At 29.9% G+C, this 26121-nt stretch overlaps 1 protein-coding gene across 1 annotated transcript in view; it reads left to right on the top strand.

Annotated features, from left to right (window-relative positions):
* Positions 1-628: 628 nt before the first annotated feature.
* Positions 629-26121, top strand: part of LOC107450569 (small conductance calcium-activated potassium channel protein 1-like) — a 657806-nt gene continuing 632313 nt past the window's right edge. The window contains exon 1 of the mRNA XM_071188289.2: positions 629-802. The gene's annotated coding sequence lies outside the window, so the exon portion shown is untranslated. The remainder of the gene's footprint in view (positions 803-26121) is intronic.

Genomic DNA, 26121 nt, shown 5'->3' with positions numbered 1-26121 from the left:
AAATAACTTCAAAGTAAATTTTGAAAATAGTTGGCTATTTTTGTTTACTTTTTAAAAGGCAAAGCAAGTCATAAGTGCTTTAAAGTGGCAAATTATATAAGCCAATGAATTATTTAGAAATAGTGGTGGATAAAAATCTACTAAATTGAATTTATTAAACGAAAAATCACAATTGATAAACTACCACTTTAAACTATTTATTTTCTGTCCGGAGCAAGTTGGCGTCTCTGGTATTAACTACTATTTAAAATTTTGAATGCTGTTAAAGGAGAAAAAACGTATTGTTCAATAAAAACCGAAAAGCACTTAATAAAAACTTATTTCACAATACGCAATTTTTCAAAAACAAAACAAACAAATTTAATGATACATTACAAATAAATGTTACATTCATTATTTCAAGTGACTCGAAGAGTACTTTTTGTTGATAAGCTCTCAGGAAAGTTATTTCTTTCATTTTGGAAACGTTTCGATAACAAACTAATTTACGAAGTGTTTCCAATGATCTTGTTTTCCCGAAAAATGGAGTTTGGCGTAACTTTGAAAGTTTCTTCTGTTACTCTAGGACTGGCGATACTTTTTGGCGCCAAGCTCCCATATCTAGGAAAACCTCAGCACGCGCGAAAACATTAGATGATTTAACTGTGTTCAGAGAGACAGAGAGAGTTAGATCCTTTTCAAAAGCCCCGAATACTTAAAGATACTTGGGAGTTAGCCAAGTATGCACATGGCTTAAGATGCTGTTTGTTGTTGATTTCTATAATCTGGCTTTTTAAAAAAGAATTGTTTACGGCATTATACCGTAAGTATTTTTTCCTTGCCTCTTTTACTGAAATATGAAAATATTTATTTAGTTTGCTTCATTTGCGTGATTTCGGAGTTTAAAATAGTGTTTCAGAGGAAATATTTCATAGAAAGCTGAGAAAAAAAGCTTTTGAAATGAGCATTCTGCTTAAAATTTAATGTTTCGTTATGGCTTTAAACAATTTGGGGGAAAAAACACTGCTATTTAGATGCTTTGAATAAAACGGAAGGAAATTAGTAAAAATGTACTAGATTTTACTTAAAAATTATAACAGCGTGTAATGCGCAATAACGTTAAAATCTCGTTACAAAGTTTCATTATAAACTAATTAAAAAAGTAAAAATATTTTTTTGATTACTGATCATCTAGTTACGACTTTTTTTGAAAGGTATTTGCTTTTCTGTTATTAGCTCTGTTTCTAACTTTGTGTGCGCTTTCCTTTGCGAAGTATCTTATTCGTAAAAGATTGACGAAAGAAACGGGCTTTGAAAATTTTAAAAAGAGGTAACAAAAATTAAAAAAATTTTGATATTTTTATTTCTGTGTAACCAGCACTAAAAATTGTTTTCCAAAGAAAGTGTGCAAGCATGAAAATTCCAACTTCTAAATCCCTTAACAATAAAGTAGTATATTGAAATAAGGACTATGTTCAAGTATTTACCTAAGTTTACTACCACTACTAAAACTTTTCAAGGACCGCGGAAACCTTGGTATAGTTAATAAATTAAGCTAAAGTACTTCTTTTAAAATTATTTTTGCATGAAATAAAGAAAAAGCGCATTTTTGAAAATTTTTTTTTTCTGTATTTTCAACCATATTACGTGTACGGATTGATCTTTGAATAATTTAAAACTTTAATTTGAATTAATTTTATATTTCTGTTATTATGATATCAAACATACGATGCAGTAAAAATCCGTTCAAATCATTCGCTCTAAAAAATTCCTTATCAAATTACTGTAAAAAAGTACTGGTATTCAGGGAGCGGGTACTTTACGTAAAATTCATTTTCACCGGATCTATTATGAACTGAATAAATGTGATATACCGTAACGTTTACAGTGATAATTACCGTAACTACTACGCTTTTCGCAAACTATTTTATAGGTTAGTAGACATTAAGAAAACAAAAAGGGTTCAAAATTCTAGATAATGTTGTCAACATTCTAAAAGTCTCAACACGAAAACACAGTGGCGTTGCATATGAACTTTCAAATTATTTATGGGTAGTGATGTGAAAAATAAATTTAAACGAATAAAAAATAATGTATTGAAACCTTAGCTTAGCTACCACTGGAATAAATTTTGACAAAAAGCGTAAAAAGTTGGTAATCACATTTCTGATAAAAAAAAGAACCATAATGCTGGTAATAAAAACCAAAATATAATGTATTTAAAATATTCATTTGGGTATTCGCATGTTAACTGGAAATTCTAGTTTTCAAAACTATGATTTTTATCGCTGTTCATTTAGCAAAAGAAATGCAAAACTGAAAAATAAACTTTATCAAATGAATGGTTCTTAAGTCATACTCTAAGGTATCATGATACAGTTACCCAATTTTATCACATATTATAAAATCGCATTTTGTTATTAATTATACCAAAATCTTCACCAAAGCTCTTTGGTAAGAATTATCGAGCCTTTTGGTGTTCTCAAAGAGCTAGAAACATTGTAAATTTTAACATATTTAGATCGTATTATTCATACGTTTTTTCTCAGTGACAATTTAAGAAGAAATAATGTTTCTGTAATTTTAAATGCATAATTTTATCGGACAGACCCCTCATTTAAAATAATAAATTGGTAATTTTAAATTTATGAAAATATTTTATCGAATATGTAGTGAATTTATATAACTTTCACAGAGTGTAATGTAAAACTATTAAAGCTGATAAAAATAATTGTTAACTTATCTATTATTAAAATTTGTTTATTTATCTTCCTATAGCGTTGTTAGAATTGTACAGCAAGGCTTTTTTGTACTAATTTAAATTATGCCATTGCTACTCAGTATTATTGTAAAATTCGAAATTAAATTTTCTGTTTCTTTATTTTCTATGTTGTATTTTTACAACTTAAGAAAAAGTTGAATAACCATCATAAGATATAAAAAACAATCATCAATATAAGTTAGAACCGATTAAAAAATTTTAGTTTAGATAATTTTGATTTGCAGTTTGAAATTGCAAGAAATAATTTATTTAAGCTATTATTTTATGGCATAAATGATATTTTAAACTAATATTTAAATGTTTGTTTGTTCAAAGTTATGGGAATATCTTGTTGATACCCAAAAACTGGTTAGAAACATAATAAATAATTTGAATTGTAAAAAGAAGCTACGCAATAAAATCTGCGTGAAACCGTGAAAACTTTGTATGAAAATGTTCTATTTTCATTAAAGTGTATATTTGAATTCAGTAAATGTTGCCTCTGTTGGTCGTTCAAAATGCTCGTATCAAATAGCCGCCGCTGAGATTCGAACCTGGGTCACCTTATTGAGAGGCGAACGTTATATCTCCTGAGAAACCACGGCTGTCTTTAATTAATTAGTTCATTATTGCTAATGAACAACGGGGTTCCGCCAAAAGTAAGGCGTCTATTTAGGTTCCTAAAAGTTTGAAACTGCTGCTCTACGGATTAAAAATTTTCGGTGTACAAAACATCAAAATCTGTTTGATTGCCCAAGGAAACAGAGGAGAGAGGAAAGATAATTATATACACTTTCGAACTTCAACCGGTATACAAATAGGTTTTAGCAATCTGCACAACCACCTTCCTCACTTGTGATTTGTTTAAATATTAATTTGAAGCTCTCAATGTCTATTCATTTTTTTGGCCAAAATTTTAAAAATACTATTAAGCGCAGTAATGACGGTGATAACATAAAGGCGATGTGTTCAGAAAAATATTGTATAAATAAGATTTAGTAAAATTAGAATTTTATAAACAGTTTTATTTCAGGCTTCAATCCTTTTCACTTTGCATGCTCCCTTGAAATTTTTTTAAAACTTAAAATTTTCGTACTATATATTTCTTAGACGGTTTATAAAGAAAAAACTGAGATAATACGAAAATTGTTTTTCCAAAACTATCTATTTTTAAAAGTATTATGCCATTTTATGACTTCATTACTTATTTTAAGGAATTTCTAATAAATATACAAATACTAAAATTATTCTCAATAAGAAAATAAAAATTTAAGTTTTTTTTAATCGCAAAAAGTTTAAAGCCTGTATGCAGACGTCAAATTTTACAACATTGTTTTCTAAACTCTTACTTTTTCTTCCACATGAAGCTTTTAGTTAAATTAAAAATATCAAGCTGCGGAGTAAAAACACGAACAGTTTTTATAGTATATTAATTTGCTGTAATGTAGGTCTCTATGTATAATAACTAAGTAAATTATTAATTGAATTAAAAGAATCTTGCAATGATGAATTTTCAAACGTAAATGAAATATAGTTTTTATTGAAACAAAGACCAATGATTATATACATGCATACAACATAAGACGTATTTAAAATAAATTAAGCGATGCATTTTATAAAGAAAATTTTATTTTTCTCAAACTATATTGTTTTTATACTATATAAAAACCTTTATAAATGCAAGTTTAAAATTTAGAAATGCTTCTTTGAATTAAAATGGAATTAATTACTGTCAAAAACAGCATTTTAGTAATAAAACTTATATTAGAGTAGGGTTTTGATGCTTATTTCATTATTTTTTATTGAATAGTATTCTTCATATGAATGGAAATTTACACTTTTTTTAGTTATGAATGCATCTTCTAGCTAACGAAATCATAAAAACGTAACTCTCTTTATGTTAATTTTTTTTATTTTTTAAGAAAGAAATAGCATCCAAAGGGCGTTGATTAATTTTACGTTGCGCCTGTTTTATAATTAAGTTTTGGAATTGGAAGAATTGAAACTGTTGATAGAAGATCTTGAATTTAAGTTTTCGGATTCAGACTTAAAAGCTTTTTAAATGTATTTCACAATTTATATTTTGTAAGAAAATAATTAAATCAACCTTTTTTATTTCTCACGATGTGCAACTTTTCCGTTTATTTTTCAGATAAATGAAAAACGCATTGACTTTAAGCAGTTAAAATGTTATTTGAATATCCTTTTATGCTTTTCATAACTTTGTAAATGAACTTTTTTATTTCTCAAAGAACTAAAGCTTTAGCTAAATTAATAAAAGTTAATACTATAATGAATTTTTTATTAATGCAAATTTTACTCTTTTATTATTTATGAAGTATTTTTCAGTTCTTTTTTCCCAAAAGACATTCTGAAATAGTTAATAAGATCATATTTTTAAGAATAAAAACCCTTCAAAAGTAAAATTACATTTTGGTTATAGTGCTGAAATTTATAGCATTAAAAAAACTGAGTTGCAAAAATGAATATTTCGTATAGATCTTTAGTAACATTTTAAGACTTCTCCAGTTTTACACCTACAACTAGGCTCCAGCCGGCCAGGTGGCCAAGTGCTTAGCGTGCCTGACCGCGAAGCCAATGGTTGCGGGTTCGAATCCCGCCCAGGAATGTTTTCTCTCTGCGTTATGTGACACGGTTCCCATCAGATCACCGAAGTCAAGCATCACTGGCTACGGTCAGTGTGCGGGTGGGTGACCACTTGGATCAGTCTGCGTAGAGACCGAGGGTGTGTGGTATTGGTCCTCGTTAAACTGTTCTACCGTAAAGTGCTCGACTTTGCGTGCAGGTCGTTGGGCTACCGAAGCGGGGGTGCCATCCCCTCCGCAGAGGATCAAAATTGTGATGGCATGTCGTCGGTTCATCCTCCGGGATGTTTCCCAGACCGTCGCCAATAGCCCAATGTGCAGCTCTAGTGCGACTTAAATTAACAACAACAACAACTGTGCGTTGTGTGAATGTGGGCCACCCTTTCGACGAGTATTTGTGGAAGTCTGGGGTGGGTAATGTTGCTCGCCTCCGTGACACTGGTCACAAGGTGCCAACCAAGCCACGCTTTCCGACACTTTTTATGGCGAATTCAGTGCCTACAATAAATTCAGCTCCTGACATAAAAAAACTTTTCGTGTGAAAATTTGTTGAGTATTAACATAATTTTAACACTATAATAAATTAAACTCATCGTGAAAAAATGTATACACTACTTGAAATCATAAATGTAGATTCGGCATATTTAGATTTTTCATTCTTAAATTATCATCATCAATGGCACGACAGCCCAGGACGGACCTTGGCCTACTCAAGAAGTTTTTTCTAGGCTAACCTTTTCAACCTCTAATTTAGCAAAAAATAAAAAGGAAATTTTTCCGCTTCTTTTAGTAAAATTAAAACAAAGGATCATTTGCCCTGCATTTGACACATATATGCGTCATAGCTTGATTTTAATACCGCACTTCTAAAATTAAATTCCGCATTTCAATAGTTAATATTAATATACATGCTCCATAAGACGTTATGCTTTTGATAGAAGTTATAATATCAAGCCATTAAAGTTAATAATCTCTTTATTTTGACAAAACGTCCAATATAAGCTGATCTCTGGTGATGGCTGCGTCAAAAACAAAAATTCAGTGAAATTTGCAATATGAAACTGCACAAATTAAAAACAAAATAAAAACAAACCAGCCGTCAAAAATTTAATTTAAGAAAATAAAAATAAATAAAAATAACTTAAAATAAATGAAGAAAAACCTTTCTCGAATTACTAGGTACTAAATAATTTGAAAAGGCACTTTAAATTTTGATTGAATTCGTCGGAAGTCATTATTGACAACGACATCTAACTCTCAAGCAATTCGATTACAAGAAGCCTTATTTGATTTCTCACTGTTCGATCTTAATTTTCTAACAAAGCTTGATTTAAACAACACCCTAATTTGATAACGGGCTTACATTATTTTTTTAGGAAATATTCAACATTCCCTTTCTAACTTTCCATACAATCCTTTCCTCATTTATTTCCCATCGAATTTCTTCCCAACGTCTTGAAATATTTGTGATATAAACAAGTAAAGAGTGTTCTGTTTTTTAGTCAATTTAACTCATTTCTTTCTATTTTATTTACTCTCTTTGGGATTTTACTTTCTGTTTATTGTTAACCTGCTACGTTTAAAGTACTTATTTTCGAAGATTAATAAACTTAAGTTTGCTGTAGCTAAATTGCGATGTCGTTTATGGATAAATTTATTGCTGTCATCTGATAGGATTAGCCCCGTTATGGATTTGAGAAAATTGCATTTATTTCCGAATCCTTGTAAATTTGATATCAACACAGAATCAATTCTTGTGTCCAAGCATTTGGATTTCATTTTATTTTATTTTTTCCATTTAACAGACAAGCAATATTGGTTTTGCAATTCCATTAGCATCCATTTCTGTAGACTAGTAATTTTAAACCTTTCTCGGAAGACAGAGGAATTCTTATAACACGCATTTGGGATTAAAAAAAACATTTAGGTAAAACTAACATATCGTTGCGTTATATGGAGGAAAAAGTTTGTCAGTGCTGTGGTCGGTGCGAGTCAGGAGAACTAAAAGACTAGACCAGCCACCACTTGGATTCAAATCTGGCTCACCACTTTAGAACTCTACTCACTGAGCCAAGAAGAAGGATAGTATGAATGACTTACAAGAAGGCTACAAGCATTTCTACACGTTATATACACCAAAGAGCCATTACATTATGACCACCCTGCTAATAACATGTAGGACCACCTTTAGCCCTCAAAACTGCAAGCACCCGCCGTGTCATTAATTCTGCAAGGTGCTGATAGGTAGTCTGAGGTATCTGGTACCAAGCGCTCACCAACTGGTCCCCTGCAATTCCCTCACATTGCGAGGGGGTAGCATGGCAGCATGAATTTGGTTTTCCAAGTAGGACCACAAATGCTCTATTGGATTAAGGTTAGGTGAATTTGGGGATCGACGATTCGACCCTTATGACATGTTGCATTATCCTGTTGGTGAACACCATTCCCCGCAGGAAAATATTTTGCCATGAATGGGTGAACCTGGTCTGCAACTATGTTCAAGTAGCTTACAGACGTCAGGGATTGTTCTATGAGGATTATGGGTCCGAATGTGCCCCATGAAAACATTGTTCCTGGGCGAGCCCATTGTTATAGATGGAGGGTGGTCATAACGTAATGGTTCCTCGGTGTATATGAGTTCATATATTTGTATACGTTTATACATATGTTACAAGCATTTGTACACATTCAGGTAATAGATAAATATCTCCACTAGATCCATTTTTAAAATGACAATTATTTTACCACTGGCGCATCAGAGGATGTTTAATGGGTTTCATTACTCTAAAGTGACCCAGAATCTTGTTTTAATTTGTTTCATTTCTCACTAAATTCTCCTCGTTTTTTCTATTTTGAGCTTTTTCTAATTTTTTGTGATAGACGTGGTTTCTAGCGCTGTTTTAAAATGTTACCTAGAGTACTCATTATAATTATTTCTTTTAAGTTGTTACCCTCTAGCTACAACTTGCCCCTAAATTCTAAATATCTACAATTTTTGTATCTTTGGAGCTAATTTAGAGCAATACAGATATTCACAGTATAAGCGTTGTAAAAAAATAAATACTCAAATTTCACAAAATTTTCTTCTTTTCTGACGAAACCGTTTCCAGGATTATGTTCCGACTAAACATTTCGTCAAGGAAATCTTAGTCCTGTCGGCGGGTCGGGGTGCCTATGAACGGAACGGCCCTTTACCCCTTCATCGTGAGATGCAGATCCTTGAGGTCCTTGTTTCCTAAAATTCAGAGTCGAAAAATGAATCCTTCGAGGAAATGAATTCTGTCAGAATTGAAAAGAATTTCACCATTCTATTTCTTTTCCAGAAAAAAAAAGCGTGGCACTTAATGTATACATCTTTTCTAATAACCACGGACACCATTTAGCGCACAAATTACACATGAAAGACTGATAGAACAGTGAACTAAATTACACCAATGTCCGAAGCGGGATTCGAACCCTGGATCGTCCCGGTACGAAGCTATTTCAAGGCCGGTCAGAACTTATCGTCACTTTATTTTTGATCTCTCAGTTTTCATTCTAGTTAACAACTTCCCACAATGCACTACGATGAGGATTGAGGAAACATTTCCGTCATATATTTGAGAGTTAGTGTTTTGATCCAAATCACAGGATTTTATGACGAAATGATTCTTAAAATAACGAAATACAGCTCGAGGATTGTTGAATTGTCAAAAGTGAGAGTTTCATTTCTGTGAGTGAAGTAACTGTTATTAACACAGGTTCGAATCTGGGATACTTGTGTGTTGCTTTTGGATTATTAATTTTCCAAATGAATGTTTAAGCAAGTCAAAGCTAGATGAGATTGTTCACCGAAAAGATTGGTGGAAAAGTATTGGTAGAAAGATATAAAGATAAAGAAAAGTATTGGTAAAAAGATATAAAGATAAAGAAAAATATTGGTAAAAAGATATAAAGATAAAGAAAAGTATTGGTGGTAAAGATTGGCGGAAAGTGCAATACTCTGGCAGTCATTTAAGGTAGCTGTACAACAGTGCCTATTTGAATAACCAAGCATGAGGTATAAAATATAAATATTTTATTTTGTTTTTCTAAAGCCAGTACTTGAATTTCTTTGATTCCTTGCCAAAATTTTGTTGGAACAGCTTATAGCATAGTATACTTTAAAATGAAACGATTTAGCATAAGCTATGAACTTTGGCTAACGATATGCACGGTGACGTTTCTCTTTAGAAGTGGTAATGTTTATACAAAAGGCCATGTAATCTCTCTTAAAAAAAGGGGAGAGTTTTCACTTTTGCTGTTTAAGAGAAGCATTCTTTTCTAATACAATGGTATTTGTTTAAAAAAATCTCACAAAATTTCATTTAAGCGCAATTTAAATTATCATTGTTAGCAACTTCTCATACATGTGAGTAGCCTTTCCAACTATATAGGAGCCATATTGTGCAAATTTCGTGACATACACGTCACGATTTACGAGAATTCTTATCTGAAACAACGATTTATACATCCAGAAAATATTTTATTTTACTTTCGAAAAACAAGTAGTTGCTAACACAGGAAAATATTCATTTAGTTTAAACGATGACTACTTTTTTAATAGAAGCTTTTTTGCTTCACGGCATATAACCAGTTGTTAATTGGCTAAAGCATAACAATAAAATAACCAGACGATAATGGGTTAATGCATTACAATAAAATAACCAGCAGTTAATGAGTTTAAAGCATAACAATAAAATAACCAGACGTTAATGGTTTAAAACAAAACAGTAAAATAACCAGACATTAATGAGTTATGGCATAACAGTAAAATAACCAGGCGTTAATGAGTTGAAAGCATAACAATAAAATAACCAGACGCTAATGGGTTAAAACAAAACAGTAAAATAACCAGACATTAATGAGTTAAGGCATAACAGTAAAATGACCAGTCGTTAATGGGTTAAAGCATAACAATAAAATTACCACACGTTAATGGGTTAAAGCATAACAATAAAATAACAGTGGAAATGCATAAAGAACAAAGGAAGCCAACATTGTTCATAGATAGTTTAGAATAAAAATATTCGAATTGATTTCATTATTTTGTTTAATGGTGTGCAAACTCTCCTAGCTTGACTTATCAAGAATATGTCTATTAAGAATATGTGTGTTGCCCGTTCTGAATATTGTGGGTTGATTTTAGATACGTGTTTTTTTTATTTAATTATTATTTTTAATGTTTTTGAAAATTATTAATTTTTTAAAATGTTTATTCAACCTTCTTTCAAGTAGAATTGTTATAAATTTTTAGGTTTAAAAAATGATTTTTTGGTTGTCAGAAAAGGACTAAACTATTAGCTTCGTAAAATATTTGTAATGAACTAAATTGCGTGTCTTTCTAAGAGTAATGTACTGAAATGTTGCTTCTTGCTCAAATTTTATATTTTTTTAATGTTTATATTTAGTTTATTGCGTGAGTGTATTAAATTCGGAATTTTTGGAGAAATAGCTTCTATTTGAACATAAAATTTCCTTTCGCTGCAATTTTCTATAAATCTTATTTTTATGCAATATTATTGCTTTTATATGTTAATTCATGGAGTCTTCATGAAAAAACGCAACGTTATAAAAGAAAAATTCTTACCCTAATTTATTACTTCACTTTTATCCAATACTGTTTTAAAATTATCTTTTATTCATCACCTCGACTTAATATGAGTTGCCTTTTTAGTTAATGTTCTAAAAAAATTCATTGAGAAACTCTAAACTAATTCGAACTTGATTACCTTTACACTATTTTAACAAGAGTAATACATGAAATACTGAAATACTGATTTGTACATGAAATATATCGCTAAGAAACCATAACCAGTACACTATTTTTACGTATTATCTTGAGTTCTCTTCTCATTTTATCTGTAGATAAAGTAAGGCTTTTCTTATTTATTCTCTTAAGTAGTTACAGTATTATTTTTTCCTCGTAATTTTCAGTGTGTTTAGAAATGTAATATTTCTAAATGTGAATGCAATTACTTTCTAATTTTACATTCTTGTATAAAATATTAAAGGAGAAGTTTACTACTACGAGGCGCATCCAGAAAGTAAGTTTCCCTAAATTACAAAGAAGAACTCCCACTTTCAGCAGGAACATATTTATTGGCAGCAAGTACAGCAATGTTTCACCTATTTTTCAACATAGCCACCACCAGAATTGAGACATTAGTCGTATCGGGATATCAACTTTTCTATCCCTCTGTCATGGAACTCTGCCGCCTGTGAATGGAACCCACGTGTGACAGACGTCTTCAGCTCTTCATCGTTGCCAAAACGTTCACCGGAGGACAAGAATTTCTAGAGGTGCAAGAAAACATGAAAATCGTTGGGAGCAATATCAGGCCTGTAGGATGGATGATCAAACAACTCCCAGCCAAATTCTGTCAAAACAGCTACTATGCGTCGTGCCGTATGTGGACAAGCATTGCATGGAGGAGCGCAACGCCTGCAGTAAGCATTCAACAACTCTCGTTTTGAATGGCACGTCACATTTTCCGCAGTGTTTCCCAGTAACGGTAGACGTCTGTCACACGCTGGTTCCATTCACAGGCGGCAGAGTTCTACCACAGAGGGATACAAAAGTTGATCCCACGATGCGACAAGTGTCTCAATTCTGGTGGTGGCTATGTTGAAAAATAGCTGGAGCATTGCTGTACTTGTTGCCAATAAATATGTTCCTGAAAGTGCGGGTTCTTTTTTTTTTATAAATTAGGGAAACTTACTTTCTGGATGAGCCTTGTATTTCAGAATTGTACATTAAGATATTCTGATAATTACCGATTTCGCTCCAAGATCAGAATAACGCCAAGTTTTTAAAACAGCAACATTCCAAGAAATAATCTTTTGACGATTAAGCAACCCTTGAACTGTATTTTGTTAATTATGAGAACCATTTCGTTACGAAATCACGTCATTTGCGACGAAATGCGAATTTTCAAAATGGCGAAAATGTTTTCTCGTCTCTGCACCTCATCGCTGTCTCACAACTTAAATCTACGAAAGTAATTCTTAATTTGACAAAATAAGGATGACGAAGTACGAATATTTGATTTTTAACAAAACGTTTATTCTGAGGATATACCAGGAATCGGTTTCCACAAAAAGCAATGCACAAATGCAATTATTTTTTAATTTTGCATTCTTGCATAAAATATCAAAGGTAAAGTTCACTACTATTTTAGAATTGCACATTCAGACATTCTGATAATTACCGATTTCGCTCCAAGATCAGAATAACGCCAAGTTTTGAAAACAGCAACATTCCAAGAAATAATCTTTTGACGATTAAGCAACCCTAGAGCTGTATTTTGTTAAATATGAGAACCATTTCGTTACGAAATCATGTCATTTGGACGAAATACGAATTTTCAAACGCATGGCGAAAATGTTTTCTCGTCTCTGCACCTCATCGCTGTCTCAAAACTTAAATCTACGAGAGTAATTCTTAATTTGAAGAAATAAGAATGACGAAGTACGTATCTTTGCTTTTTAACAAAACGTTTGTTCTGAGCATATACCAGGAAGCTGTTTCCACAAAAAATCTGTAAGTTTAGTAAAATTTAAATATCTATTTTTTACAGTGTGAAAGTAATTACAGTGGAAAATAATTCCAGTAAATTTTTTTCACGTCATGAGAGATCCAATTTTTTTTATCAACTTGTAATTCGGTGAAAAAGTATTTCTGATTTTCCGCATGTCAAACATAATTATTTATCAGGTAGTTTAACACGAAAACTTTTTCCCGATACTTTTAATAAACTATAATCGTTAAAAGTATTTTAACATACATTTTTTTTATCAAAGATTTTATTGTTTGCAGAAAATGCAATTTAGTATGTAATTTAAATGTTTCGTTTCGTATTTTATTAGTAATAGAAACTGGACAACTTGATGGAAAACGGGGAAAAATAGTTTTACTACTCTGTGAAAAATTCTCGATAAATTAAAGGTAAAAAAGTTGGTATCCTGAACGCATCGTCCCGCAGTGGACTGATCGTTAAGACACGGTTTCCAGCAGATCACCGAAGTCAAGCAACACCGGCTGAGGTCAGTGTGTGGATGGGTGACCACTTGGATCAGTCTGAATAGGGACCGAGGGTGTGCGGTATTGGTCCTCGTTAAACTATTCTACCGTAAAGTCCTCGACTTCACGTGCTGGTCGTCGGGGGTGCCTTCCCCTCTGCAGAGGATCAAAATTGTGATGGTATATCTTCGGATCATCCTGAGGGATGTTTCCCAGACCGTCGCCAATAGTCCATTGTGCAGCTCTAGTACGACGTAAATGAGCTATAACAACAACCTGAACGCATCATCCGTAAAAGTTATTTTACCGTAAAAATGCATGCCTTAATTTTTACTGCAATATTTATTCAATTACAGATATTCAGTGATTTTACAATAATTGTTAGTCACAAACGTTGAAATTTGAGTATTGTCCTCAAACTTTGAGAACGCCTATGCTCCTTATTTGCCGGGAAATTATTGGGCACGTGACGGGAAGTTAAAATCTAAAAGCTAAGAGAAACCTCTACGCTTTGCAAAATCTTTTTATTCATTAGTCAAAAAAACGTTAAATAATCGGAATGTTCTTATTAATTCAAAATTAACAACTTCACATAAACTGTAAATGCACATTCCATATTTCCATTCATTAACTTTTCTTGCATTATAGAATTTTATTTTATAAAAATCTGGACAGTTTTTTTTATAAATCTGGAAAATTCAAAAAAAAAAAATTTCTTTTCTTCAGTTTTTTCTAAAAAAAAAACAGTATTTTATACTATTGCAATCTTCTGTTTTGTTTAACCTGTCAGAATCATATAAAAACAGAAGTTTTGAAAACACTTTACTCAATTTCGTTGAGATATCGTTGAGCATATTCTTTTCATACTACATATTGAAAAAAATCATTCAAATAGGAACTTTCAATGCATATTTTATTTAATATTTCCATTTCATTTTACGATTTTCTAACATCTGAGCAAACACATTCAGACTGCAAATTTTATATCATATGAATAAAGCATGCATAACCTGTTTGTAGATATAAGTGAAAAAATCGCATATTTTACATAAAATGATCTAAACAACATTTTCATAATATTATACATCTTATACTTCTTTTATGCAAAAATGATTGTCCAATTTGTAATTTTATTGAATCATTAAAATGAAGAATATTCAAAAAAGTAAAAAAAACAATCCGAGTTACAGTATTGAGGTACAGTTTTCAAACCAATAGAAGTTTTTTTCCCCATCTTTCTCAAATCAGCCAGCGATCATAAGGTTTCCAAAGCATTTATTTTTACTTTACGTCAAAAACTACCCTTTTCTGTTTCATTTAAGGACATACGTGTACAATACACAAAAAACGGACCACAATGAATAACTTTTGATCTAATGATCACGTTCTAGGATTTTTGATCTAATATCATTTGATCTAATGATCACGTTCTAGGACTTTTGATCTAATATTTTTTGATCTAATGATCACGTTCTAGGACTTTTGATCAGCCAGAGATCATAAGGTTTCACAAAGCATTTATTTTTACTTTACGTCAAAAACTACCCTTTTCTGTTTCATTTAAGGACATACGTGTACAATACACAAAAAACGGACCACAATGAATAACTTTTGATCTAATGATCACGTTCTAGGACTTTTGATCTAATATCTTTTGATCTAATGATCACGTTCTAGGATTTTTGATCTAATATCATTTGATCTAATGATCACGTTCTAGGACTTTTGATCTAATATCTTTTGATCTAATGATCACGTTCTAGGACTTTTGATCAGCCAGAGATCATAAGGTTTCACAAAGCATTTATTTTTACCTTACGTCAAAAACTACCCTTTTCTGTCTCATTTAAGGACATACGTGTACAATACACAAAAAACGGACCACAATGAATAACTTTTGATCTAATGATCACGCTCTAGGACTTTTGATTTAATATCTTTTGATCTAATGATCACGTTCTAGGACTTTTGATCTAATATCTTTTGATCTAATGATCACGTTCTAGGACTTTTGATCAGCCAGCGATCATAAGGCTTTCAAAGCATTTATTTTTACTTCACGTCAAAAACTACCCTTTTCTGTCTCATTTAGGGACATACGTGTACAATACACAAAAAATGGACCACAATGAATAACTTTTGATCTAATGATCACGCTCTAGGACTTTTGATCTAATATCACTTGATCTAATGATCACGTTCTAGGACTTTTCATCTAATATCTTTTGTTATTTTTATGTTTACCCCTTATAATAATACCCCTTAATGTTATTTTTATGTTTTTTGGTCTTTCACCATATCTGGAGAACTTTTTAGGAGAATTGAAAAAATCCTGAGTCAAGTTAAAATGCACCTGAGATCCTTGTATGAAATGTACCTTGACAAATTAAAAAGTACCTGAGAAATTGAATTTCAAAACAGTCAGATATTTAAAATTCGATTTCTCCATCTATTCGAACGATTTTGTTCAAAATTTGTTTCAAAATGTTCCGACTATTATTAAATAAAATATTAAAAATAATAAATATTTGCCAATAGTTATTTTTTTGCATGATATCATTTTTGGATAAACGAATTTTATAGTTGTAGAAAAATAGTTTTCAATTCGCTTTAGAAGTTCTCGAGATATTGCGAAATACTAAAAAAGTAAAATTAACATTAAGGGATCCAAATTTTGGAAAGCTCTCCTGACCAAACTATTGGGACCATGTTTCCCAAATTGCGGCTAAGATAGAGTCCTAGAACATAAAGATCCGATCATTAGATCAAAAGTTATTCAAGGTGGTCTGTTTTTTTTTGTGCACTGTACATGAAAATTCATTAATTAGATGAAAAGTTATTTAGTGTTTGCTTTTTTTGCACACTGTATATGCCAAATGGATAATTTTTTCTGATACGTACAACTCTAGCTTTAAAAATGCACTGTGTTTAGAGTTGAGATCCAATAATAAATATTTTTGTTATTAATATATTATGGCAGACGGAATTTCCTTACTTAGTTAAAAACTTCAGTATCTCAAAAATATACAAGTTTGAAGTAACAGTTGACATGTTCAAATGCTCAAAAACAGGCATCCATTTTCAAGACTTGACAGGTGTGAATTAGAAGAAATGGAAGTGTCTTAAAATCTGAAAAGTATAGTTGCAACGAAAATTGGAAGAAAGAAAGGTCAGAAGCAAAACTAGAAAAGCGACAGTAGCTGAAAAAAAAGAAATAAATAACAGAATAAAAAAAAATCACAGTGACTAAGGGAGGGGCAAATAAGAACTATTATGCTTGCGTAGAGTAACTACTGAAAGATAAAAAACTTGTGTGCTATTTTTTTAATTTTTTTTGCAAAGAAAATATAACCGAAAAGATGCTAGGCACAGACTGATTAAAATATTTTTAAAAGCCAATTAATGTAACATTTTATAAAATAAAAAAGACAATAAAAATGAATTCGAAAAATCATGCAACTTACTGCTTGATGTATACTTTTCGATATCCGAATTCCGTGTGCCAGTAAAATTTTAAAAAAAATACTGCTTTGGTATAAGAAAACGCTAACGATACAGATTGAATGAAGAATAAACCAAAAACACTGAAACTTATTCTTGGCGATACATACATGTTCTAAATTATTGATGAAATATGGAGGCGAATTTCTAAGTTTTCATTCGCTCGTGTTAGGAATTTTCCTATGCTATTTCCTTGTCCAGCAATAAAATAATACAACTTTTTTATGCATATTTTCAATAAATTTGACATTCCTTTTGCCTCGGTGCTGGACATCTAAATACATTGTAATCCCTTAAGCCTGTCCTTCCTCGAAAAATCATACGAAATATTCAAAAAATGTTTAGACATTTGTTTTACCTAAAGTAGATATTATTGTGTAGTACAAAACTTGTTTTTGTAGGAATTACTAAATAAATTGAAAAAAAATTTAGTAAAATTACAATAATTGCACGGTAATGGCATCCTTGGTAAAAAAAAATGCATAATTTTTGTAGCATACGTAATTAAAACCATTCACTGGGTAATTTTTTGTTTGATGCGAAAACGGTTTACCGAAAATTCTAGTTTTTTAAATTATAGTTTATATTACTGCACAAAAAGACAAAACGGGATGGTTAATTTTACAGAACTTATGGTTTTTATGCCATACTTTGAAATATCATGAAAAATTCATCAAATTTTACCACATTAGCAGCCAAACAGCATAGTAATAAAACCATGTTTTTTTGTTAATTTTACCGAAAGTCATTACCATAGCACTTCTGTAAATATTACCGTGATTATTTGGTGTTCCCATGGGGACTGAAACACTGTAAATTTTGCCGTATTCAGACAATTTTGGCAATATTTATTTTTCTTAGTTTAATTTTATATTATTTCAAACTATATTTAATTCATAACAAATAAAATAAACTATGTTAAAAGTACGACCATAGAAACAAAATTATAGTCTGAAAGCTCTGTTACTTCAAGCCGCTTGCTGAAAAAATAAGGAGCATGTATAAAAGCAGCTTCCATTGCTTGCAAAATATTTTTTTTAAATAAGAGATAAAAATATTGCAAGAAATTGCTTAAAAGTTTACTGAGCTAAAACTGATTATTAGAGTGTAAAAAAGTTGAGCGTACACTCACTTATTAACGGTAATTCAAAGCTAAATGTTTATGGTTTAGCACTAGAAATCTGTCATACAAGCTTTAAATTTTAAAAAAATTTATAAGGCTTGTTTTTGTAGAATAATTTATTTATTAAACTGTAAAAGATTCAGTCTTAAATTTCTGTAAAAAGTGCTAGTACTCAGGATTCAGCACTTTTACCACAATAGCCATTTTCATCGTAAAACTTTACGGAACAAAAATTTAATATACCGTAAGCTTTACAGTAATCATTACTGTAAAATCTCTGAATCACTGTAATTAAAAATATTACTTTCAAAATTGCAATATAAAATTATATGGTAAAAAGTAAGCTTACGGGAAGACCTAGAGTTATAGTATTTTTTTAAAACCTTCAGGCCGTTAATTGGAAAACTTAGAGTCATGTATAAAGTAGTTCCCATTATTTTAAGCAGTATTATTCTTTAATAAATACATAATTGGAAGAAAAATATGCTTAAAAATGTATGATTCACTGCATAGACTTTCAAAAACTGTGAAACTGTCATAAACTGTGCCATTACTGTCATAACTATGAAAGCTGTTAAATGTTTATCAAAATTGCTCTGAATATTCAAGTGCTAATAGGAATTTGATCAACATGCTATACTTCAACCCTGCCATAACAGTCATAACTATGAAAGTTGTTAAATGTTCATGTAAATTGTGCTAAATATTCAAATGCTAATATGAATTTGATCAACATGCTATATTTCAACCTTGTCATAACTTTGAAAGCTGTGCATCTTTATGTAAATTGCGCCGAATGTTCAATTGCTAACGAGAATTTAATCGATTTGCTTTACTTCAACCTATTAACAAGTTTTAATAGGTTTATTTGAAGTCAAGACACATTGCTCCCCAGGTTAAAAATGTTGAATTGAGAAAAACAGATTAAAAGGCAAAACTTAGAATAAATAACTTTATACAAAAAGCGTGAATTAACATATGATTCCATATGCTAATTCATTAGCATATGAATTAGCATATGATAAGATCTCTTTAGAGATCTTATATTTGATGTCAAATCACTTATAATAACACCGGTCATAGCATATATTTTTTTTCCATTTTTTTCTTACCTAGAAAAAGGGATTTTTACTAGATTTTCATCACTTTGTAGAAAACTTTGAAAGAAGAAAGAATTTTGAATTGCGTTTCATAAAACTTATTTAGATAAATTTCATTTTAACTGCTTTGTGCTTAAGCATGTTTAATGAATAATAAATACTATAAAATACAAAAAAAAAATAATGAATATGAATGCGAAAACTACTTAATCTAGTTTTCATGTTTCAAATTACGCTATTTGCCAAAGCAATATTGAATTGAAAAATGTTTCTGAGCAATAAAATAATTGACAATCGTTGTGAAGCGATTAAGCTATAAATTGCTGAAACTGTGTAGCTGATTACAAAAATAAATGAAACGAATTGAAAGTGTCATTAGCTTTTAAACATTCTACGATAATTACCTAAAAACTGTTAATTGCTTGAAATAATTGCCTTCAAATATGTCAGAAATTCGAACTCAGTTTGTTCTGGTCGATTAGTTTGATACGAATAGAAATACCTATACTTTACTAGAAATAGTTATACTTTATTAATAATACTTATAAAAACGATTATTTGTGTTTCTTAACGGAGCATAATGTTTCATGATATTGCCTTACTTTTAATTTATAATGTGATATTTGTCAGAATGAAATTTGAAGTAAGTAATATAAGAAAAAAAAAGTTTTTTCAAATGATTCTATATTTTGAAATAAAGTTAATTTTTAAATTTTAGTTATTTAATAAGAAAGCAAAAAGGAAACCTGAATGAAATCACTGCTCAATTTTTTTCAATATCAAAAAATTGTTAATGAAATTAGAAATTTATCATTATCGGTTATAAAATTAATGCTTTTTCTTTAATCCTTTGATGCAGAATTGTCGTTAAAGATATTTTCACACTGTTTTCATTATTTGTTATAATTTAGTCTAAATAAGAGCGAAATATTATATTAGTAATTTTAACAATAATAATAATATTAATAATTATAATAATTTTAATATAATAATAATAATGCTAATAATAATAATATTAATAATTATAATAATTTTAATATAATAATAATAATAATTTTAATATAATAATAATAATTTTAATATAATAATAATAATTTTAATAATTTTAATATAATAATAACAATTTTAACAATTTTAATGTAATAATAGTTTTAATATATTAATAATTTTAATATAATAATAGCAATTTTAATAATTTTAATGAAATAATAATTTTAATATGAAAATAATTTTAATAATTTTTGGATTCTGAAATACTGCATCAAACACCATCGTTTAAGTTAAAATTTTACATACATAATTCACTTCCAAACAGTAATTTTTCAAATTTGAATTCATTTGTGGTTATTTTTATCTAAGAGAAACATAAGTTGATCATTGAAATGTCATCATTAAATCAATCATTGATACTTTTTTAATATGAATGAAAAAAACAATTAAACTACTTCTAACAGATATCCTTTTTAGAAACTATTAGTCTGTTTTTTATAATTAAAAAATATTAAATATTCTTGTAATTAGAGCGTCAGAAAGAATATGTATAAAAGGCTCATCGATGTCTCATTTGCGCCAAAGGATTAATATCACTTATAAAATGGAATAAAACAACGATAAGATATTTTCCGCATAACGCTAATTTCAGTGGTCAATTGGCTCAGTGGCCAATTGACAATATACACCGAAGAGCCATTACATTATGACCACCCTCCATCTATAACAATGGGCTCGTCCAGGTTTTCATGGCTTCTCGCCCAGGAACAATGGTTTTATGGGGCACATGAGGACCCATAATCCTCATAGAACAATCCCCGACGTCTGTAAGCTACTTGAACATAGTTGCAAACCAGGTTCACCCATTCATGGCAACAGTTTTTCCTGCGGGAGATGGTGTTTACCAACAGGATAATGCACCATGTCATAAGGGTCGAATCGTCATGGATTGGTTCGAGGAACATTCCAGTGACTTTCAAGTCATGTCTTGACCCCCAAATTCACCTGACCTTAATCCAATTGAGTATTTGTGGTCCTAGTTGGAAAACCAAATTCGTGCTGCCACGCTACCCCCTCGCAATGGGAGGGAATTGTAGGACCAGTTGGTGAGCGCTTGGTACCAGATACCTCAGACTACCTATCAGCACATTGCGAAATCAATGCCACGGCGGGTGCTAGCAGTTTTGAGAGCTAATGGTGGCCCTACATGTTATTATCAGGGTGGTAATAATGTAATGACTCTTCGTTGTATTTATGCAAAGAAATTTACGAGCAGACCTGTATTTGGCAGACTTTTATGGCCAGTTAACTTTACAAATATAAATTTATTGTTAATTTCAGTGAATGGAATACTTTTTGCCCGTTATTTATCGCAATCTAGAAGTGAAATTTTTTTAGGGCATTTTAAATTTTGGTTATTCAAGTCACAAAAAAGTAAAGTGCAGGAATAAAATTATTTCGTTTATTTATCATTGAAATTATATTACTAAGATAATTAGTGTTTTATCAATATCCTTTATAAAAGTAATTGTTAAAAATCACTTTCAAATTGGAAGGATATATGTGTGTCCTTTGTTTTTATTCAATTTATTTTTCTTACAGGAAATTTTTCTTTTTTAATGTTCCTGAATACCTTATGAGGAAAAAATTTAAAGTTTTACTTTATATATTTTTATTTAGATTTATGTGTGCATTATACACTAAAACGTTGTGTGAATACAGGAAAAAAAATGAAAAAAATTTTTTCAAAGAAAATAAGGAGTAAAACTGCTCAAAAATGCCCAAAAATTTAACCCTTTAGGAAATTACGTCAACTTTATAAAGATTTATCATTTTTCATTATTCTTGATTTATAATTCTGATGAAAATGTAACTTAGGGAGAAAAAACTACGTATGGGATAGAATATCAATATTTAGATATTTTATAGCAAAAATAGAAATTTATTTGGTAAAAAAGGCTAAAAATTTATATTATTTCTAAATTAACTAAATAACATAGTTTGTACTTTAAATATATGAATAGAAAACAGTCATGCGAAATTTCAAGTATTTTGACCCAAAATATTGTGAAATATTGCTTTTAGAATAAGGGAAATATGCCGAAAATTTAGTTTTGAGAAAAAAGTTATTAATTGTTGACACAGTTATTAATTGTTGTTGCTGCCATGAGCAAGGGGTACAATTATACCAGTTTACTAGTGGCGTTTTCTGTGGTAAAGAGTTCGAATTCCGTCACACCCATACGTCACACCCGTTTATAGGACTGACCCATTCATACATCCATTCATATATTCTTTCATTCATCCACAGATCGTAATTTTGACCTGAACAAGAGAACGATCAATCTCTGATTCAGTGATCCTAGAAATATAATTTGTTATGGGAACATGGAGGACTTTGTGACCCGATAGATTTAAAGTGCACCAGTCACCATTTACTACATGAGAAGTCTTCGTATGGGGAGTCCAGCACCCTGCCTACCAGGCTATTCCAGTTAACAGTTATTAATTTAATATCTAATTAAAATGTTTTTTAACACTACAAATTCTGTTCTATTTGACCCAGAAACAATATTGAAACGGTTTTTGAAAGTGAAAAGCCTATGGTTTCATTTGATATATATGAAACGAAGAAAAATGATATTTTCTTCAAAATTAGCTTAGAAAAGGTAGTCTTAACACTACTTTAATAACTAAACGTAAGCTATTAAAGTTTTATATTCTTTTACTTTGCACAAATATTACTGTTTGAATTATCAAAATTTCACTTTTGTCCTCTATAACGTAATTTTTGATGCATTAAAGAAGTCTGTTAAATATATATTAAGCATATTTCCGTTGATAAATTACTTAATAATCAAGTAATTCAAGTTAATTAAGTTACTTAAAATGTGTATTACACTTTCCTTTATCCATTTTATATTTTCATAATCTTTCCTGAAAATTGTTGTTTTACTATAAATAGTATTAAATTTACAACTAAAAAGCCACATACTGAATTAAATAGGATGGATATTTCGTACAATTTCTTTTTTCAGATACAGGAGAAGTCTGGTAAACTTAACAGGCAAAACGTTAAACATTTTTGCATCCAAAGCAACATAGAGGTAAAAATACTTCTATAATTCATTACTGTTTTGTTAAAAATGTCAAAAAGTATTCTATAAAAACTGTACTCAGCTGTATAAATATTATTACAAGTCTAGTATAAATATATGCCAAAAATTTTCTAGCTAAAATATTATATTTCTTCTTTATTTTTTTCTTTTTCATTGCACTATTCTTCATATTTTTTTTTCATTATTCTTTTTTATTGTAGACCACTTTAAGTGGAATCTTTTTCCATTGTGAACTTTTTTCCTCAGTAAACTGATATGTGCCATATAATGCTATAATACTATACATAGTACTATGTGTATCTTGCATTCCAATTAAAAACTCCCTCTCTTTCAACGTGATAAGTAATACTTAAAATTTGATAAAATTTTTATTTTTTGCCTTTTCGGACTTTTTTGTCTTTTCGGATTCGCACATTGTGAACCTTTTCGTAGATTTCTTATGGCATGTCTCAAAATTTTCAGATTTTTATTTTGCATTCTTGCGAATTTTTGAGTTTTACTGGGTATTTTGAGTATTGGTTAAATACATAGGAGCTTTTAAATAAGAGTCAAGGAAGAATCATCATTTTGTAAAGAATTGTGAGAGAATTTCGTGTTTATAAATATTGCTCTACACTGTGCATTATTATCTGCTACAAATTTCAGAGCAAATTACAGTAAAAAGTACTGGTGCTCAGGTGATGGTATTTTTTACCGATCATGTTACCAGAACATGTTTCCAGAATCCATTTTAACCAGAACATGTTACGGAACAAAGAATATATCTTAATTTTTACAGTATTGTAAAATCACTGAATCACTCTAATTAATTTAATATTACTGTATAAGTTACGGTATAATATTTCACGAATGATGCACCGTCAGTGCAGGTGGTTAATACCGTAATTTTATCCAGAATTTTTTGCATTGTAGAAAAGCTAAATAATTTTTATTTAATGTCAGTTTTTAGAAAGATGCACTGGTAATGTTTTGTCAGATGAATTTACACTGAGAAAAATCTACATTAATGAATGCTATACCGTACTTCTGAATAAAATTTAAGAAAGCATAAAAGAAAAAAAGACGTTTATTGTCAATTAATGAATTAATTGTCTTTTGTTACTTTTGTATTCAACATTAATTTTGAAATTTAATAAAGATTACATCTCAATTTTTTTTTTTTGCATTTTCGTTTTTAAAATAAATACATGTTACATGAATTCTTGAGAAAGAAATAATATTTCTAACTGAAATTCTTGTTTAATTGCAGGAGATTTTTTCATTATAAGGACAGTTTTCGTGTTCTTAGAGAAATTTTTGCTATTTTTAGAGGAATTTCTTGCTATTTTTAAAGGAATTTTTAGGTTTTTTATGTTACTAAAATCTGGAATCTAGCTGGTAAAGATTTACTATAAAGGACAGCATTCTATTTTCCATTAAGAAAGATGCTATACTAACTATTGTCATTCTTTTCTGGTCTTCTTTTTAAAATTACGATGAACTCATAATTTTATTTAATTTCAAAACTTCAAATAAAGAATTCATTCATGTATTTTTAATATAGTTCTTAGTTTGTGAAATCGAAAAAACCAATAATAAATGAACAAATCACAGTAAAATTTTACAATCCTTTAATTTAAATAAATATGCGGTTAATTCCTTCTGGATTATAATTAAATTAAATGCTTCTCTTATAACTGTTAAGTAAATAAATATTTCAGCTGTTCTTTGATTGTCAAGAGGAATTTTATGAAAAAACTAATTAAAACTAAATGAAAGAATTTATTTTTAATACAATTAATTCTCTTAAGATTACTGTGGCTAAAATATTTTTTAATCGAATTTATTTCAGAAAATTCTTTTTTTTGTGCATTTCTTTTGTTTACACATTTCTTTGCTTGCAAATAAAGAATTTCATTAAAGAAATTTTTAAAAAAAGAAAGAAAAATAAATTATTTAAACGTGGTATTGTTAGCAAGCGTTTTAAAATTTTTGGACTTTACGGAAATTTTTGTAGTATTAATTTATATTTCATTGACAATGGAATGTCGAGAGCTATTTTTATTCCAATTTAATTAAGTTGATTTAAAAAAAAGAGAAACAAGAGGCAGCAATATATTATTTAGTTAATTTATTTATTTATTATAAAATGAATTCAATTTCCATAAAAAGCCCCTTAAAAAAAACTGTTTTTTTATCACACTGAAAAAACTGTGATGTTGCATTATTCAAGATCAAAATTTCTCTGAACTTTCTACTAACCAAGCCTAAGTAATTTTGTGAAGAAACACTTTTTTCAAGTTTAACACAAAATCGAACACTCATATACAATTTAAAGGGTGTAAATAATTCTAAAACACTCATAATCGTAAAAGTTTACACCAAGTTCACGCCCTTTCATACCATACGTTAAATATGTTTACTTCCGAAAACACCAATGTTGGCACGCTTTAAATATCGTCTCTAGATTTGCTTACATTTGAATGTAAGTTGGCAAGAGTTTGTGGTTTACTTCAAAGCTGCTATACATTTACAGAAACAAAAATTTGCCGCAAAATATATATGTATTTAGTTATAAGGATATTTAAATTTTCATGCGAATTCTTGGTCATAGATGGCGCCACTGAAAAACAAGAAACGCACACTTTGCCTTAAATTTACTCGGTTTCACCAAGTAGGCTTGTCCGTGTGGCAAGTAGCATTAGAAACAACAACACCAACAACAAATTTTAGTTTTTTAGTCTCTGTAAACTGTTTTAAATAATTTTATAATGAGTCATTTATTAAGCTTTGGTTCTGTTAAGTCTAATTCAAACTTGTGTTAATATTCTGTACTACGCGTATATTTGATAAACAAACTGATATTTTTTTAAAAATTAGTGTATATGTGCATCCTAACTTAATGATTGTTACTTTATATTG

Source organism: Parasteatoda tepidariorum, chromosome 12 (assembly GCF_982258835.1).
Source record: "Parasteatoda tepidariorum strain Cologne lab strain chromosome 12, Ptep-v5.0, whole genome shotgun sequence".
Lineage (NCBI taxonomy): Eukaryota > Metazoa > Arthropoda > Arachnida > Araneae > Theridiidae > Parasteatoda > Parasteatoda tepidariorum.
This window is presented reverse-complemented; position numbering and strand designations above follow the sequence as displayed.